Consider the following 19,098-nt stretch of genomic DNA (forward strand, 5'->3'; position numbering starts at 1 on the left):
AGGACAAGTAAGTTACATGGACATTTATTTTGAACTTTTAAGAAGATTGTGGACTTCTATGAGTTTAAAAATGACACTATAACTCTGCTATGAGCCAATTTTGCTAACCTGAGCCTGATCCAACGGATCCTACTAGCTCAGGCTAAACAGAGCGAGGCAAACGGGCCTGAGCCTGCTACACCCTCCTGGAGCTTGGGGTATCCAGCCTGAGCCTGCTACATCCTCCTGGAGCTTGGGCTAACCAGCCTGAGCCTGCTACATCCTCCTGGAGCTTGGGCCAACCAGCCTGAGCCTGCTACATCCTCCTGGAGCTTGGGCCAACCAGCCTGAGCCTGCTAAATCCTCTTGGAGCTTGGGCTAACCAGCGTGAGCCTGCTACATCCTTTTGGAAGTTGGGCTAATTAGCCTGAGCCTGCTACATCCTCTTGGAGCTTGGGCTATCCAGCGTGAGCCGGCTAATCCTCTGGAGCTTGGGCGAATTAGCTGAGCTTGCTACACCTTTGGAGCTTGTGCTAACCAGCCTGAGCTTGTTACATTCTTTTGGAGCTTGGGATACCAGCCTGGCCTGTGAGCGGGCCTGGCCCTGCTTTGTCTTTTTAGAGCTTGGGCAGGCCGGCCTGGGTCTCACCCATTATCCTGGAGGCTAGGAAAACGAGCCTGGCCTACTACACTCTTGTGGAGCCTGGCCTAACAAGCCTAAGCCAGTAGCCTAGTCATTTTGGAAGCTGGACTATACTCTACAAGTTAACCTGGTATTGTTACTAGTTATTTTAATATTTCTAAATTAATGACAATGGCATCTTTTTACATTTTAATTTTCTTGTCCCTGTTGGTTTCTTGGAACTTGCAACCCGGCACCAATCCAAGGGTGAGTTGTTTTAATGATATGGTGGACATACAGGAAACCTACTATAGTGGCACAAAAAACAGTATTGACATGCACCAGGAACCATTACATTTTTGTTGGAACCTGGACTTCTGGATGGATTTGTATTGGGATTTGCCTAAACTGCAAAACTTCTTTGCTTTGTATAATTTGTCTCTCTCATAATGACAAGCATTACGGGTTTCAGCATATGATAGGCCGGCTTTAAAATATGCTGTGAGGGTAGATTAATTATTGCACTACTGCTACTTCTATCTGGAAAGTGTGCAGCCCAATCCTGGCCCTTGTGCACAATGTCTCGACCCTGCTGAATTTAAATCAATGCCTGGACTGAAATTGTTCATCTAAAGTCCGCAGGTTACCACCTAAAATGGACATGGTTAGAATTTGGATTGAATTCCAGATCAGACATAGCGATTTTCGGAACTTGGTTGAAGAAATCAATTAATAAGAGATGTACATGGGTATGATGTTTTTTCGCAGTGATAGGCCAAAGAAAGGTGGTGGCGTAGTATCTATGTTAAGTCAAGATTTGGTGTATCAGTTGTTTCGTCTGAGTCTCTCTGTAGGCAAATGGAGTTTTGGCTTTAAATGTTGAAATATTTAAGTCCTTTCAATAATGTTGGGGGTGTATAGACCCCATCGGCCTCCAGGGAGGCTCTATCATCTTAAAGTTCTTGTCCAGATTAAACTATAGTGAACTTTTACTGGCCGGGGACTTAAATGGGACTGGGTAAATGTGTTTCTGATGAATTTAAATCTTTTTGTGATTCTCTTAGTCTTAGCCAGTTGGTAAATGTACCTACAAGGCCTATCCAAAAATCTGACAAATCTACTTTAATCGATTTGATTTTTAACAAAGTCCCTCATAAATTTTATCTGTGGGTGTCTTTTGTAACGCTGAGTGATCATTGTGTCATGCTACCTTGAGAGGCATTAAATACCACAATGTAAATCCGCAAATTATTAGAAAGAGGAATTTGAAATTTTTAATGAACAGGCCTTCTCATGATTTATCTTGATTAACTGGGGACAGCTAGGCCTGTTGTCTGACGTGGAAGTTGCCTGGACACTTTTTAAGGAGAATTTTGAGGAAAAATAAAAAGCATGCTCCTTGGACAAAACATAGAGTGAAGGGACGGGAAACCCGTGGTTTTCACCAGAGTTGCAGACATTATTCATCAGCAAAATGTGGCATGGGCTAAAGCTAGAAATGGTGATTCTGTCACGGATTGGTCCATTTTCAGACAACTAAGAAACAATGTACCTCTCTATTTAAAAAGGCTAAATCAGAATATATTATCCGTTACTAGTGAAAATCTCAAAATCCACAGAAATGTTGGAAAGTCATCAAGTCTCTTACTGTGATAAAAGTAATGAAGCCCTCCCAAAATTTGTTTTGAAAACTCTCTCCCTGTCTACAACAGAGTGATGTCTTAAACTGCTTCAATGAGCATTTTGTATCGTGGTTCTGTGTTCGAGTCGACAGGAGTAGTCCCTGTCCCCAGCAAGACTCCCCAGAGCCTTTAACTTTGTTTCTTTTACGGTAAGCGGTGCATGGAGCTCTTAAAGCGTTAGACCACAGAAAACCACTGGACCAGATTTAATAGAGCCTTATTTTTTTAAAAGGTGGCTGATTTTGTAGCTGAGCCCGTTACAATTCTTTTAATTTATCAATCAAAACAACGAAATACCATCAGTTTGGAAGTCAGCTTTTGTCATTCCCTGTTTAAAGGAGGTGATCCAGCAGTTTTAACTAATATACGGCCCACTCTAATTATGGTTTTGTCAAAAATTTTGGAATCCCTAGTTTAGACCAAATAAAAGAGTTTTTATACTCAAATGACTTTTTCTAAACTGCAATCAGGCTTCAGGGAAAAAGCACAAGCACCATTACTGCTGTTACAAAAGTAAATAAATGACATACTGTCGCCCTTGATAAAAAGCATTCTGTGCGTCACTTTTTCTGATTTGTCAAAAGCATGTGACACAGTGGACATGCTGTTTTAAAGCATAGGCTTCTTTTCTGGGAATGTCTGATGTGCAGTTTCCTGGTTCATTAATTATTTGAGGGACAGGACTCAGTGTATAAAATGTGACGGTCTATGTTCTGCATTAGTGAAGGTCCACAAGGGGTGCCACAAGGTTCATTATGGGACCTGTCTGTTTATTAGTATATAAATGACTGGGCCTAAATGTCTCGGATGCTAATATGCATTTCTAGCCGATGACACGCGATTATTATTGTTTTGGATTGTCCCCAGCTAAAGCGGTTGAGTCTCGGCAGAAAGCTTTTGATGTGGTTCAACACAACGCTTATGCAGCTTAAACTGGTTCTCAATGCGGATAAGACTAAATTGATGTGTTTAGTACAACTAGGAAGGTTTCTCAAGTTCCTCCTTCTGTGTTTACTTTGACTGGAAATGATAGAGGTGGTTCATTTATAAGTACCTATGCATTTGGCTAGATGATGGCCTCTCTTTTAAGCCTCATATAGACAACCTTGTGAAAAAACTTAAACTCAAATTGCCCTTTTCTTTGAAAATAAATGTTGTTTTTCTTTTAAAGCCAAAAGCAGCTAGTCACTGCCACTTTTTATCTGTCTTAGATTATGGTGATATGGTGTATGGGACTGCCTCAGCACAGTGTCTGCATAAGATTGACACTGTGTACCATGCGTCTCTGAGATGTATTACAAATTGTAAAAATCCAACCCATCCTTGTGACTTGTATTCCAGAGTGGGGATGGCCATCGCTGTCAAACAGGAGATCAGGGCATTGGCATATTTTTATCTATAAGGCCATGCTAGGTCTGTGTTGCCATCGTACATCGTAAGTAGTTTGATCACATGGAGAAGGTGGTTCCTATTCATTGCGATCAGATGATCACTTGCTGCTCATTGTTCCATTTGCCCGTACAATCTAGGAAAAAGGGCTTTTGTCTGCTCCGGTCCTTCTGCAGGAACTTTTGCAAAAAGACTTGAAAATTATCTGAACTTATCTTAAATGCTTTTAATCCAGATTGAGAGACGATGAAATGACCTTTACATTGTGAATGTTTTAACTATCGTGTGTTATAAATTTTATAAATGTAATTGTGTTTTTGCTCTTGGCCAGGACTCCCTTGAAAAAAGGTTTTTAACCTCAAGGGATTTTCCTGGTTAAATAAAGGTTAAATAAAAAAATAAAAAAATCTTTTATCCACACACGTTGGGGGTCATACTTAGACCTTGTTTTAACACTTGGTCTTAACCTGACTCTACTGCTCTGAGGAGCTGCATGTTACTGACCATGACTGCATTTAAAAGTAGATATACAGGGCATCCAGATAGCACAGTGGTCTGTGGGATGCCCATGTACAGAGGCTTGGCCCTCGCGCGGCCGGCCCGGGTTCGACGGAGCTGTGGCCCCTTTGCTGCATGTCGCTCCCCCCTCTCTCTCTCCCCCTTCACACTTGCATTGCTGTCCTGTCTACAGGGAATAAAACCCCGAAAAAAAAACTTAAAAAAAAAAAAATTAGATATACAGCCAGTAAATGTATAAGCTGTTCTTGCATCTCGCAGTCACATCACATTGCTAAAGTGGCCACACTCAAATGCGACTGGTTCCCTCTGCTAATTCCTCCCCCTTGTTTAAGTTCCACAGCTGTTTTCAACATAAACTGTATGTCAGGGGGCTGAACGAGAGTGGAAACACCACCAAGCTTCATGTTCACAGGATCCATCACAAAGAACTATTATCTGAATATAAAAACATGGTTAAAAGAGGCAAGGACTTACTTTTCTAACCTATTGTTTCGCAAGCGTAACCCCAAATCCTTTGACACCATCAAAACATTGACAACAAAGACTGCAGTGACTTTCTAGTTTGTTGTCCACTCAGCCATCGTTTGTATCATTTACTCCTATTTCTCTGCTAGAACTCCCTCACTCAGTGAACAGTATCACATCGTCCCCGAGGCCCGTAGATGTTATACCAATTCCTATTAAAATGTCCTGGGTCTGCAAGTATTCTGTGCTCTCATAATAACTTCTCTTGCAAATTGGTTGTGTCCCACTGTATTTAAACATGCAGTTGTTCATCCACTATTAAAGAAAGCAAACTGGATCTCATATCTCCCAATGGACTATAGGCCTATCTCCAAGATGCCTTTATTTCCAAAATAAAAAAAATAAAAAAGTAGTGGCCAAACATTTCTCTGCTACGGGAGAAATACACCGTTCTGCTTTTTATACCATTGAAGTTTGCCACTGTCTTTCAGGATTGACATTATTTCTTTAGGGCAGATGTAATGTGTGATCTTGGAATTGGAATGGATTCAACTGATTTCAACTTGCTAATGATAAATATCTTGTTCAGGATGGTAACATTAAACAATTTGCACTTGAGGGCAGCCAAAACAACCAAATGTAATTATCCAAACCCAAACATCATCCTTTTTTCTAAAACTAACACATTTGTTTCAATTCTTAGCGTTAACACAATGTTTGAAACTGTTTCACGATGTGCGCTGGTAAATGGTTTTCCCTCAAAACGTAATTTAGTATGCAGTTTCAGTGGGTGGGAACGTCATGTTTTTAGGAGGCAGGTTGCATGTAATGTACAGTGTACGAGTCTGCCACTGCATGCGAACAGAGATGTGAGAGAAGCAGTGGCTAACCTGAAGTTTCATTTGTGTGAGGTTTACAAAATGTTGAAGTTAACCTTATTGGCTGCTGTAATAATAATATCTCCACGCAGTCATGAAGTGATCCTTATAGCCAGGGCGTAAAGAGCCAACACTGGGCCCTTAGCAGGGTATCAAGGCGGGCCCCATACTACAGCATATGACAAAGGTGCAATATCCACGTGTAGGATACAATGAATGGACAGGATAGGATCATAGAGATACAGCTATGAGATGAGAGGACGCACACCACAACATCTACAAAAAACGCTGGTAAATGTGCACCATACACATGAAAAAACACACCAAGGGTAGTCCCTTCAGGAATTCGCAGCTTTTTTGAGATTTTTTCTAGAGATGTGTACTCCTGTGGCTCAGTGGTAGATGGTGGTAGAATGGTCGCCTGCAATGGGAAGGTTGGGGGTGACACTGAGCCCAGGGTTGCCCCTGATTGTGTAAATGTGCTGTGAGCGTTTATGTGATAGGTGGCACCTTGTACGCCGCCCGGCCGCAGTGTTGTGAAGGTGTCCTGTATTATCATACAGATGGAGAGTGTTATTAATCTTCTCATTGTCAACTATGGCAAGAAAGCAAAAAGGGCATTGTCTAAAAGTATTACTTTTACCATAAAATGAGCTATTCGTGATCTGATCTTAAGTGATGAAAGCAAAGTGCGCATTGACAGCAGTGAAAAGGGAATGAAAAAAAAAGCGCCAAAATAAAAAGGGGTTTCACCCTGTTCTTTTCCTCGTCTTCTGGAACACACAGGACTGATGTCACTTGCTAGTGTAGGGGAACCACACTCAACCACAGTTTTTTTTTAAGTTACTTCACAAGCGTGACAGTAGATGTACTAGTTTTGATGGGGAAGCAAAAAGTCTTCAGTTAAGTCTGAATGAGTCTACAGACATGAAAACGATTAGCTGAAGATTCGTGTAAAACAACAGGGGAGAGTCTTCTGACAGAAAGACACTGGAGAGGTAGTTCTTGGTGTAAATTAGTCTTGACATTAGATCAGTATAATGAATAAATGAGTCCTGACGGGAACTGATGCTCATAACAGAAGTGGCAATGTAATGATGATAACGTCGGCCATCTTCATAATGACGATCAAAGACCTTTTTGATACATATTGTAAAAAAAACAAAAAACTTTTGAAGTCAACATGCTCTGCTATCTGTTTTAGGGCTTTCTTTCAAGGTCTGCCAATGAAATAGAAAATGACAGCAAATGTTTGGTGTTTGGATTGGAACTTGAGTTGCAAGATATGTCACCTGTGGTAACAAACTTTTTAACCAAATCTTAAAGGTTCTATGACATGTTTCTTTTGGATGCTTTTATATAGGCATTAGTGGTCCTGTTATGCCATACCTGAAGTGTCTTTCCAAATTACAGCCACTAGAGCCAGTCCCACAAGAGCTTTCCTGAGGATGTGCCATTTCAGTGTATGTAACTTTAAGCACCCAAGTGGTCTTACTGATCCCACACCGTTCCACAAGTCCACCACAGGTGGGTGCCAAGAGAGCCATGGCGAGAGAGGAGTGAATGTAATACCTGTGGCTAGATGATCTTTATTACCATAAAAATTGAAGGAGGTAGACAAAAAGTCTGTTGTCCCCCTTATTCTGGCACCAGCGACCTAGTAGTTTTTGCACAAGTAAAACAAAACATGTATATAAGGAAATTAAGAAAGAAGCGCATTCTTGCTTGATTATTAATTTCTATTAGAAACAAACAGTAGCTTTCTGGAGAGAAGGGGGTTAGGAAGTGGTTTGTGTGTGTGGGTTCTGTGCGTGTACTTTGTGGTTATTTCGTGCATTTGAGAAGAAAGTGAGGTGAACGGAGCATTGGAGCCGGTAAGGGGAAATCCACATGTTAGTAGAACACCAAAGATAGATTAGAAAGAGGCAGATAGTGGTGATAAAGTGAAACCTGAAAAGAGTTCTCTATTGTTGGTCTTTATTGAAAGTGGTTGCTGACCAGTGAAGTTTTCCCCCACTATCAGTCATGATCGTGGCTGGATAAGTAAGACTTTTAGTGACTTGTCAGGGGAAGTTGCTGGATAGTAGGTATGACTTGAATCCTGTCATTGGATTCCATGATGACACCAACAAGTCAGCTGGTATTTTGAAATACTGTATCTCGTAACAATTACCAATCAGGATAGAGAGATATAATTAGCATATCATTGGCCATTAGTCCTAATATGGATAAAGCTGCAAACACTGGACTAGTGGAAAGTGTAACACTGTTGTTATCAATGTTTTAAAATGCGGTTAACTAACAGCGTAGTACTTTGATGATAATTTCTAATCAGACAAAAATAAATGAATCTGAGGTTTATTCCGCAAACGCACATGAGGACTGTGAAGAATCAGATCATAACAAGGTTATCTCAAGAGTGTCTAAGAGTATGAACACCAAGAGCCTGGGTCTGTCTGAGGTTCTCCTAAAGGGAGTTTTTCCTCGCCACTGTCACACTGTTTCTTGCTGTGGAGGGAACTACTAGAACTGTTGAGTCCTTGTAATATAGAGTGGTTAGACCCTATCTATATGTAAAGTGTCTCAAGATATTCTTGTTATAATTAATCTATAAGAAAAATTAAATTGAATTGAATAGAGTAAGTCTAGACCACACTTATTTACAAGACCAACAATTCTAGTAATCCCCCAAAGAGCAAGCATTAGTGCGACAGGGGCAAGGAAAAACCGAGGGTGGGAGGAAAACTCTATTCAGGGAGAAACCTCGGACAGAACCAGGCCCGTGGTGAGCAGGGCTGATGATGCGGTTGGGGGTGGTGTGTACAGTGGCAATAATATTCCCATAAAGATAATAGAACAACGATTAAAAAAAATAATAGTTGTGTTTTTCAGGAGTAGCTGGGCACGAAGGACATCCACAGGGTGTAGACATGGGCACTGCAGAGCACAGCAGGGTTTTAGCATAGCAGGGCACTGAGCAGGACCACGGCAACAGCTGCAACCATGATGGGGTGCCACCCTAATCCAAGGAAAGACTGAAAACAAAGGGATCGGGTGAAAACTCCCCAGAGCTGTTAGTAGCAAGCATTTCAGGGACAGGAGGAACACAGATGGAAAGGGAGAGGGGAGGAGGAGCTCAGTGTGTTCAAAGGAAGGAAGTCCACGCAGTCTAAAATGTAACAGCATAATTAAGAGCTGGTGCAAGGCAGACCTGAGCTAATTCTATTATAGTTGATGATGAGTCTGACGGACTATGAAGAGAAGAGAGAGTAGAAGGGGTGCTGGTCTGCAGCTATACATCCCCCCCATGCGGTCGGGGAAACGCTGCAAGCCTCACTCCTAACTATAAACTTTATCAAAGAGGAAAAGATTTAAGTTTACTTTAAAAGTGGTGATGGTGCTGCAACACGAACCTAGACTGGGAGCTGGTTCACTGGTTGAGATGACTGCAGAGATGGATACGTTCCAAGAAGGATATTGTTATTATTCTGTTAACTTATGGAGGTATTATGCTGGTTGAAGCGAGCTGTACGTCAATGTTCCATGGTCAGAGCTAGAACCAGAGATGGTAAAGGCAACATCTGTGTCCCAACAGGGTACGGTGACGGACAGCAGTTGGGCAGGGTGCTAAACAGAAAAATGTGTCGGGAATACGTTTAGGGTGCCCACAAAAATACAAAAGAAGGGAGACTCAACCAAGCTGGGAGCAGGGAAAAAAGCAAGGGCTTCAAAGTTAAGGGAGTTGGCATACAGGTAGGTGCAGCAGGCAAAGTGGTGGACAGCTTAGTGAAGAGACATACAAGTGATTTGACAGGAAAACAGGTGGAAATGTGATGGGTATGTATTTGCAGGATGATGAGGAAGGGGAACAGTTGTGTGTGAGGGTGGATGGTTCAAGGATGGCAGGGCTGGGGAGGGAGAGGAGGGTACATGGCCTTGGACAGCCAAAGTAACAGAGCAAATGAACATTTCCCATCTTTACAACGTGGTTGATCCTCAGTTTATCTCTGTCAAACTTGGGATGTGATCTGCCTCCATTCGATAGACGTGGCCCAACCATTTGCAGTTGCCTTTGTCTATTTCAGTGATGATTTTGTTTTTACTATTTCAGGATGTGATTTTTTTGGCCACACAATGCCATGTTGCCTTCTCAAGCACCAATGAGAATGTCTCAAACCTTTCAAATCAGCTTTGGTGTCCAGAACATAACAACAGGACGTACTTTGTCTTATAAAGATGTAGCTTCTGTTCCAAAACTATGAAGAACATAATTTGTGATACTATGGGTAACCTTTTGACCGTTACAAGAAAGCGCTGGCCTGAATTTGTATACAGTTGTATACTGTGGCTTTGAGAGGATGTATGCAGTTCAGCTTCCCTTTCTCAACTTTTTTAAACATCCAGAAATACCAAAAGAAAAAATTGCCAACAGGAAGTAATGCGTATAACTGGCAAGGCATACATTACCGTTTTTTGACTACATCATCGTGACGACAAGTACATGAACATGATGCTGAGGACATGATCTACAGTCTGATTAGTCTGTTTTAAGGAAAGGATAGTGTCGTTAGCATGACGTGTGGTTTTAGGAATGTAACATTTTGGGTTTCAGGAAAAAAAAAAAAAACACTCTGACCTTCTAAAACCGCATAAACAGAGTGACCAGGTGTGTCTGCAAGAACTTGGGCTGTTCCCCTTTGCAAAGGACATGAAAAAAAAATTATTACTAACATATAGATATACAGTATATAGACATGAATGTATGTGCATATGACAAAAAAGACAAGTTTGCTAGTGTACTCATTAGAAATTGTTTTTACAATATGAAATGTTAGAGGGTCTTGAAAAGATCTATTGTTGCTGTTTATGGTGCAGAGTAAAGTTAGTTTAAAGCTTGTGGGTCGGGTGCAGTGGGCCGTAATAACCTACCACAAATCTTGTACACTGGCATACACATTTATTTTTCATCTGTTTTTGACACACTTTAAATGTCAGTGTGGTTCAGATTCAAAAGCAAAAAAAAAAAAAAAAAAAACGTTCACTATAGTATGTATCAGATGAATGTTTGCCACAAGTGCAAAAAAGAACAAAAAACTTAAATCAAATTTAGATGTAAATCTATGAGAAGCAGTCTAGACCAGATTTGAATACTTCACTTGGCAGGCATACAGTATATACTGGTTTTTAAACACTTGCCACATAACATATAAACTGGTACTTACTTGCACAGGATGCATACTTCAAAGTACATATACATATATGCTTCACATGCATAAATAATGTAGTGTGAGTGCATATATGTGTGCATAAGTAGTACGTAGATATGTGGCATGGGGTTTGTTTGTGTGTGTGTGGGTGTGTGTGTGTGTGTGTGTGTGTGTGTGGTGTGTGTGTGTGTGTGTGTGTGTGGTGTGTGTGTGTGTGTGTGTGTGTGTGTGTGTGTGTGTGTGGTGTGTGTGTGTGTGTGTGTGTGTGTGGTGTGTGTGTGTGTGTCTGCTTTGTGTAAATAGACAAACAGACTGGGGAAATAAGCTGCAAGGAAGTAAGGATGGTAAAAAATACAAGTGATAACACTGTAGCATCACACTGAAGTAGCCAGTATCTATCTGTGTGAGGGCTGTGTTGTTTTTGTTTTTTTTAACCCTGCAACCCGTATCAGCTTCTATCATGGAAAACAGTGCAAACCAATACTGCCATAGAATGTGTCGTAAATTATCAGGTGAAGGAAAAATAAAGAGGAAATGCTCTGAAGTGTTAACATACCTAACCACAAAAACTTTAACTTGAAATATCTGAAATCTTCACACCTTAAGCTAGGTGGATTTAAATTGAGAGGTAGTAAAAAAAAACTAATCTAGTTGTGCGGTTAACCTCTTCAGTAGGACCTTCCAAAGTAGTGCATCTTCTCTACGTGCTATGTCTACATCGGTGTTGTCATTTCCTATAGCACTTTGAAGCGATCCGGAGCGCTTCCCAAACAGGTAAGCATAAGAATAAGATAGTAAATAACCATGTACAAGGTTGCTACATTCATTCGTGCATTTTGTCAGCTAATTTGTTGTATCTCTTGCAAGCTTGTTTCTTGTAATCTATGTGCTCATAATTAGGTTAGTTTACCCAGTCTTGTGGCGCTGCCTGAAATTGGGACAATGTGTAAAATCACATTTACTTTGTTTTAGTTAATAATATGTGAAAACTAACATTTCATTTCAGTAGGTCAGTGCCAACCTGAGCCGCATATTTTGGTAGGATATCATGCAAATATTATGCAACAACCCTTTGTAAATACCGATGAACGGGTGCATTGGAAGGCCAAAAAATCTGCTTCAGCCTGGTGGTTAAAGCTCTGCCATAAATGTACCAAGGTATTTGTTGTGAATGTCATACCTAGTACTTTTTTTAAAAAAACCCCAATGTATTTTTATTTAGGATGAAAGCCTCCCTTAAGATTTACTGTTTCCTTGGTTCATTCAAAGGGCGGTTGAATGGGGAGCTGGAGACATTTTATGCTGGCCTCATAATAGCTATTTTTAAGAAGCTGAACCAACATGAACTTCTTCAAAGTTATAACAGGGCTCTACAGACATAAACGTCTGCATTGAGCAACATGTTTGTGTTGACTAGAGTATAAAACAGAAAGGTTTTTAACAACTCTATTGTAGGTGTTGGTTTTCGGTGAGCGTCTATCTCGACAATCAAGAATATGCGAGGGAAGAAGTAAGATGTGAAAGCTCACTAAAGCTCGTTCCATATAAATGCACGGATAAATTTGTTGTTTTTGTCGTTAGTGAAAACAATATATTGACCTTGTATTGAAAAAAGGCAGCCTCCATCTATTTATATTTTATATTAATGTTTAATTGTATATTTGTAATGTTAGTATCATAGGGACAAACCATCTGTAAAAACTGTGTTATAATAGTATTCATTTCGTATTTAGTTGTATATTCCAGTGGTCTACACTACGGAACCATTGTTATTCCTGCACTTAACTGCTATTGCCTTCTGGGTAGACCTAAACTACATCGTTGCCTTGTACCTGTACCTGTGTAATGACAATAAAGTGAATCTAAATTAATATAATCTAATATAAGAATGAGATGTCCTCCAATGGAGTTCGGTCAGTCGCTTCGAGATCACACATTTGTGACGGGAAAATGCGGATAGCGTAACCACAATAACTGCAAGTATTAGGGGATTTTTAAAAGTGATTATCGCTGCAATCGTATCTTGTGGATCGCGTGTCATGTTTACAAGGTGTTCAATCAGTTGTGTGGGAAACAGAAAGAACAAGTGCGGCCGATCTGAAAAACTTGTAGTTTCGTGTTTTTTAGCACCTGTTTGGCAGTTTTTTGCTGTATTTCTGTCACCAGGCAGGATGTATTTGTGGTTGTGTGGTGGAGCGCTGTGTGGTCTGAGGAAATACTAAAAAAAAGCACAAAGCAGAGAACATTTCAGTGTGTGCACATCCCTTTGCCAAGAATGAGAGAAGGAGGAAGCAGTGAGTGTACACCTGAAGCAAAAAAAACCAATCCGATCTACCCCCCAGCTTTGGAAATCACAAGCAGCCTAGGTTGGAGATCTCTCAAAAAGCAGAATTGATAGGGACACCATAAAGGAGAGATATAGAACCCCACCTGTGCTGTTTCTCTTCTGGGCTCTGCTTTTGTGGACTGTGCTGCTGGAAACAAGCCGTGCTTATAACAGTTAGTGATTTTTTGATACCTCTTTATGACTGTTATATTGCGGCGTAATAATAGATCAATATTTTGTTACACAAGACTAACGACACGCACTAGTGAATTTAAAAGCCTTTCTTGTTCTTTTTCTCAATCTCCAGTAGATGTACAGATATCACTGCTACCGGACTATAATTCTATATCACTGTGTGTGTGGGAACAGCACAGATGTGTCAGATCAGTCAGAAATGTGTGCACAATCCAACGCACAGGATGGGGTAAAGGACACCAGTCCCATAAATAAAAAACTGTTCAGATTCAAATATCAAGTATTTTTTATGAATGGCAGAAAAATGAAAAGAAACTTGATTTTTTGTCCAGAAATGAATTTAAGTCGTCTCTGTAACCGGAGCTGTTGATGTCTCCCGGACCAATGCCAAAGAAGGGCACCATGAATCCACCCCCCCAAAAAGCAATTCCCGGTGAGTTGGGAGCTCTTAAACCACCACACTAACTAGACAAGCAATAAAACGGTGGACATTGAAGAAATAGTTTAACTTGCAAGCAAAAAGTGATTTGCTTTTTCTGAAAAGTTGTGTAAAAGACTAATTCCATCAAATCAATCAATTTTATTTCTAGTATCAATCATAAACCAACGATTCTCAGAACACTTTAAAGATAGACACACACCTCCAGAATTTAACAAGGGACCCACGTTCTAGGTGGTTTCCCCAGAGCAAACCACAGGCGCATTGCACGGACAAAACTCCTTTTAGGCAGAAACCCGGTCAGGACCAAGCGCTCGGTTGTGGCGGGTCGAACGGGACGTGGGGTGTTAGAATGAAGAGTGGCAATGTAATGTGATGTGTTAGTGAATGATCGTGGCGTTAGGTTGTGTTTGATGTGGAGGGTCAATTTTGCTAACCTGAGCCTGATCCAACGGATCCTACTAGCTCAGGCTAAACAGAGCTAGGCAAACGGGCCTGAGCCTGCTACACCCTCCTGGAGCTTGGGGTATCCAGCCTGAGCCTGCTACATCCTCCTGGAGCTTGGGCTAACCAGCCTGAGCCTGCTACATCCTCCTGGAGCTTGGGCCAACCAGCCTGAGCCTGCTTAATATAATAAAAATAAAAGGCATCTTGGAGATAGGCTATAGTCATGGGAGAGATGGATCCAGATTGCTTTCTTTTAATAAGTGGAGAAAACTGCATGTTTAAATACAGTGGGACACAACCAATTTGCAGAGAGAAGTGATTATGGAAGAGCAAGAATAACTTGCAGAACCCAGGACATTTTTAAATAAGGAAGTTGGTATAACATCCTACCGGCCGAGGACGATGTGATACTGTTCACGTGGAGGAGTTCTAGCAGAGAAATAGGAGTAAATGATACAAACGATGGCTGAGTGGACAAACAAAACTAGAAAGTCACTGCAGTCTTTGTTGTCAATGTTGTTGATGGTGTCAAAAGGATTTGGGGGTTACGCTTGTGGAAACAATCAGTTAGAAAAGAAGTCCTTGCCTCTTTAAACCATGTTTTTATATTCAGATAATAGTTCTTTGTGATGGATCTGTGAACATGAAGCTTGGTGGTTTCCACTCTCGTTCAGCTCTGACTACATACAGTTTATGTTGAAAACAGCTAGTGAATCTTAAAAAGGGGGAGGAATTAGCAGAGGGAACCAGTCGCTTTGACTTGTGGCCACTTAGCAATTAAGATGTGGCTGCGAGATGCAAGAACAGCTTATACATTTACTGGGCTGTATATTATTTTTTTTTTTTTAAGTATTTTTTCGGGGTTTTATTCCCTGTAGACAGGACAGCAATGCAAGTGTGAAGGGGGAGAGAGAGAGGAGGGGAGCGAGCGAAATGCAGCAAAGGGAGCCACAGCTCCGTCGAACCCGGGCCGGCCGCGTCGAGGAGCAGCCTCTGTACATGGGCATCCGCAAAGACCACTGTGCTATCTGGATGCCCTGTATATCTAATTTTAAATGCAGTCATGGTCAGTAACATGCAGCTCCTCAGAGCAAGTAGAGTCAAGTTAAGACCAAGGTTAAACAAGGTCAAGTATGACACCCCCAACGTGTGTGGATATAAAGATTTTTTATTTTTTATTTAACCTTTATGTTAACCAGGAAAATCCGTTTGAGGTTAAAAACCTTTTTTTCAAGGGAGTCCTGGCCAAGAGCAAAAAAAACATCAATACATTTATAAAGTTATACAACACAGATAGTAAAAACATTCACAATGTAAACAGGTCATTTCAGGCTCTCTCAATCTGGTTAAAGCATTTAAGAAATAAGTTCAGAATTTTCAAGTTTTTTGCAAAGAGTTCCATGCAGAAGGAGCGGAGCAGACAAAAGCCCTTTTTCCTAGATTGTACGGGCAAATGGAACAATGAGCAGCAAGTGATCATCTGATCGCAATGAATAGGAACCAACACCTTCTCCATGTGATCAACTACGTACGATGTACGAGGGGCAAACAGACCTAGATGGCTATAGTAAAAATATGCCAATGCCCTGATCTCCTGTTTGACAGCGATGCCATCCCACTCTGGAATACAAGTCACAAGGATGGGTTGGATTTTTACAATTTGTAATACATCTCAGAGACGCAGGTACACAGTGTCAATCTTATGCAGACACTGTGCTGAGGCAGTCCCATACACCATATCACCCATAATCTAAGACAGATAAAAATGTTGCAGTGACTAGCTTGGCTCTTTTTTAAAAGAAAACAAATTTATTTTCAAAGAAAAGGGCAATTTGTAAGTTTTTTTTCACAAGGTTGTCTATATGAGGCTTAAAAAGAGAGGGCTCATCTAGCCAAATGCATAGTACTTATAAAATGAACCACCTCTATGACATTTCCAGTCAAAGTAAACACAGAAGGAGGAACTTGAGAAACCTTCCTAGTTACAAACAACATCTAATTAGTCTTACCGCATGGAGAACCAGTTTAAGCTGCATAAGCGTGTGTTGAACCACATCAAAAGCTTTCTGCAGAGACTCAACCGCTTTAGTGGGGACAATCCAAAACAATAAATAAATCGTGTCATCGGCATAGAAATGCATATAGCATACCGAGACATTTAGGCCCAGTCATTTATATAATATAAACAGAGAGGTCCACTAATGAACCTTGTGGCACCCCCTTGTGGACCTTCACTAATGCAGACATGAGACCGCAATTTTATACACTGAGTCCTGCCACTCAAATAATTAATGAACCAGGAAACTGCACATCAGACAGTCCCAGACAAAGAAGCCAGCTTTAAAACCAGCATGGTCCACTGTGTCAAATGCTTTTGACAAACAAGAAAAAGTGACGCACAGAATGCTTTTTATCAAGGGCGACAAGTATGTCATTTATACTTTTGTAACAGCAGTAATGGTGCTGTGCTTTCCTGAAGCCTGTTGCAGTTTAGAAAGAAGTTCATTTGAGTAAAAAACTCTTTATTTGGTCTGAAACTAGGGATTCCAAAATTTTTGACAAAACACATAAATTAGATGTGGGCCGATAGTTAGTTAAAACTGCTGGATCACCTCCTTTAACAAGGGAATGACAAAAGCTGACTTCCAAACTGATGGTATTTCGTTGTTTTAATTGATAAATTAAAAAGAATTGACGGGCTCAGCTACAAAATCAGCCACCTTTAAAAAAAATAAGGCTCTATGTAAATCTGGTCCAGTGGGTTTCTGTGGTCTAACGCTTTAAGAGCTCCATGCACCTGCGTACCGTAGAAAAGAAACAAGTTAAAAGGCTCTGGGGAGTCTGTGCATGGGGGGACAGGGACTACTCCTGTCGTCGCCCCAACACAGAACCATGATACAAAATGCTCATTGGAAGCAGTTTAAACATGCTCTGTTGTAGACAGGGAGAGAGTTTTCAAAACAAATTTTGGGAGGGCTTCATTACTTTATCACAGTAAGAGACTTGATGACTTTCCAACATTTCTGTGGATTATTGAGATTTTCACTAGTAACTGATAAATAATATTCTGATTAGCCTTTTTAAAAGAGGGTACATTTGTTTCTTAGTGTCTGAAAATGGACCAATCCGTGACAGAATCACCATTTCTAGCTTTAGCCCATGCCACATTTTGCTGATGAATAATGTCTGACAACTGGTGAAAACCAAGGGTTTCCCGTCCCTTCACTCTATGTTTTGTCAAGAGCATGCTTATTTATTTTCTCAAAATTTCCTTAAAAATGTCCAGGCAACTTCCACGTCAGACAACGGCCTAGCTGTCCCCAGTTTAATCAAAGATAAATCATGATGATAGGCCTGTTCATTAAAAAGTTTCAATTCCCTTTCTAATAATTTGCGATTTACTTGGGTGTATTTAATGCCTCTCAAGGTAGCATGACACAATGATCACTCAGATCGTTACAAAAGACACCCACAGATAAAATTTATGAGGGACATTTGTTAAAATCAAAATCGATAAATAGTAGATTTGTCAGGATTTTTGGATTAGGCCTTGTAGGTACATTTACCAACTGGCTAAGAACTAAGAGAAATCACAAAAAGATTTAAATTCATCAGAAACAGCATTTAGCCAGTCCCATTAAGTCCCCGGCCAGTAAAAGTTCACTATAGTTTAATCTGGACAAAAGAACTAAAGATGATAGAGCCTCCTGGAGGCCGATGGAGGTCTATAACACCCCACAACAGTTATTGAAAGGACTTAAATATTTCAACATTTAAAGCCCAAAACTCCATTTGCCACAGAGAGACTAGACGAAACAACTGATACACCAAATCTTGACTTAACATAGATAGCTACGCCACCACCTTTCTTTGGCCTATCACTGCGAAAAAACATCATACCCATGTACTCTTATGTAATTGATTTCTTCAACCAAGTTTCCGAATATCGCTATGTCTGTATCTGGAGATTCAATCCAAATTCTAACCATGTCCATTTTAGGTGTAAACTGCGGACATTTAGATGAACAATTTTCAGTCCAGGCATTGATTAAATTCAGCAGGGTCGAGAAATTGTGCAAACAAGGGCCAGGATTGGGCTGACATTTCCAGATAGAGAGTAGCAGTAGTGCAATAATTAATCTACACCTACAGCATATTTTAAAGCCGGCCTATCATATGCTGAAACCCGGTAATGCTCGTGTCATTATTGAGAGAGACAAATTATACAAAGCAAAGAAGTTTTGCAGTTTAGGCAAATCCCAATACAAATCCATCAGAAGTCCAGGTTCCAACAAAAAGTAATGGTTCCTGGTGGATGTCAATACTTGTTTTTGTGCCACTATAGTAGGTTTCCTGTATGTCCACCATATCATTAAAACAACTCACCCTTGGATTGGTGCCGGGGTTGCAAGTTCCAAGAAAAAAAAGGGACAAGAAAATTAAAATGTAAAAAGATGCATGTCATTAATTTAGAAATATTAAATAACTAGTAACAATCCAGGTTAACTTGTAGAGTATAGTCCAGCTTCCAAAATGACTAGGCTACTGGCTTAGGCTTGTTAGGCCAGGCTCCACAAGAGTGTAGTAGCGCAGGCTCGTTTTCATGCCTCCAGGATAATGGTGACCCAGCCGGCCTGCCCAAGCTCTAAAAAGACAAAGCAGGGCAGGCCCGCTCACAGGCCCAGGCTGGTTAGCCCACAGCTCCAAAAGAAATGTAACAAGCTCAGGCTGGTTAGCACAAGCGCCCAAAGGTGTAGCAAGCTCAGCTAATAGCCAAGCTCCAAGAGGATGTAGCCGGCTCACGCTGGATAGCCCAAGCTCCAAGAGGATTGTAGAGCTTAGCTAATTAGCCCACTTCCAAAAGGATGTAGCAGGCTCACGCTGGGTTAGCCCAAGCTCCAAGAGGATTAGCAGGCTCAGGCGGTTGGCCAGCTCCAGGGGGGAGGATGT

General features: G+C 40.9%; 1 protein-coding gene and 1 long non-coding RNA gene across 2 annotated transcripts in view; one reads left to right on the forward strand and one right to left on the reverse strand.

The window, feature by feature from the left end:
- The window catches only part of LOC116700980 (interleukin-21 receptor), a gene marked incomplete at its 3' end in the record, with an annotated part of 64,157 nt that overhangs the window by 22,232 nt on the left and 22,827 nt on the right, over nt 1–19,098 (forward strand).
- The window catches only part of LOC116701105 (uncharacterized), a 14,123-nt gene continuing 9,865 nt past the window's right edge, over nt 14,841–19,098 (reverse strand). The window contains exon 3 of the long non-coding RNA XR_004334819.1: nt 14,841–14,854. This is a non-coding gene — a long non-coding RNA (uncharacterized LOC116701105). The remainder of the gene's footprint in view (nt 14,855–19,098) is intronic.

The sequence above is a fragment of the Etheostoma spectabile genome, chromosome 2 (genome assembly GCF_008692095.1).
Source record: "Etheostoma spectabile isolate EspeVRDwgs_2016 chromosome 2, UIUC_Espe_1.0, whole genome shotgun sequence".
Lineage (NCBI taxonomy): Eukaryota > Metazoa > Chordata > Actinopteri > Perciformes > Percidae > Etheostoma > Etheostoma spectabile.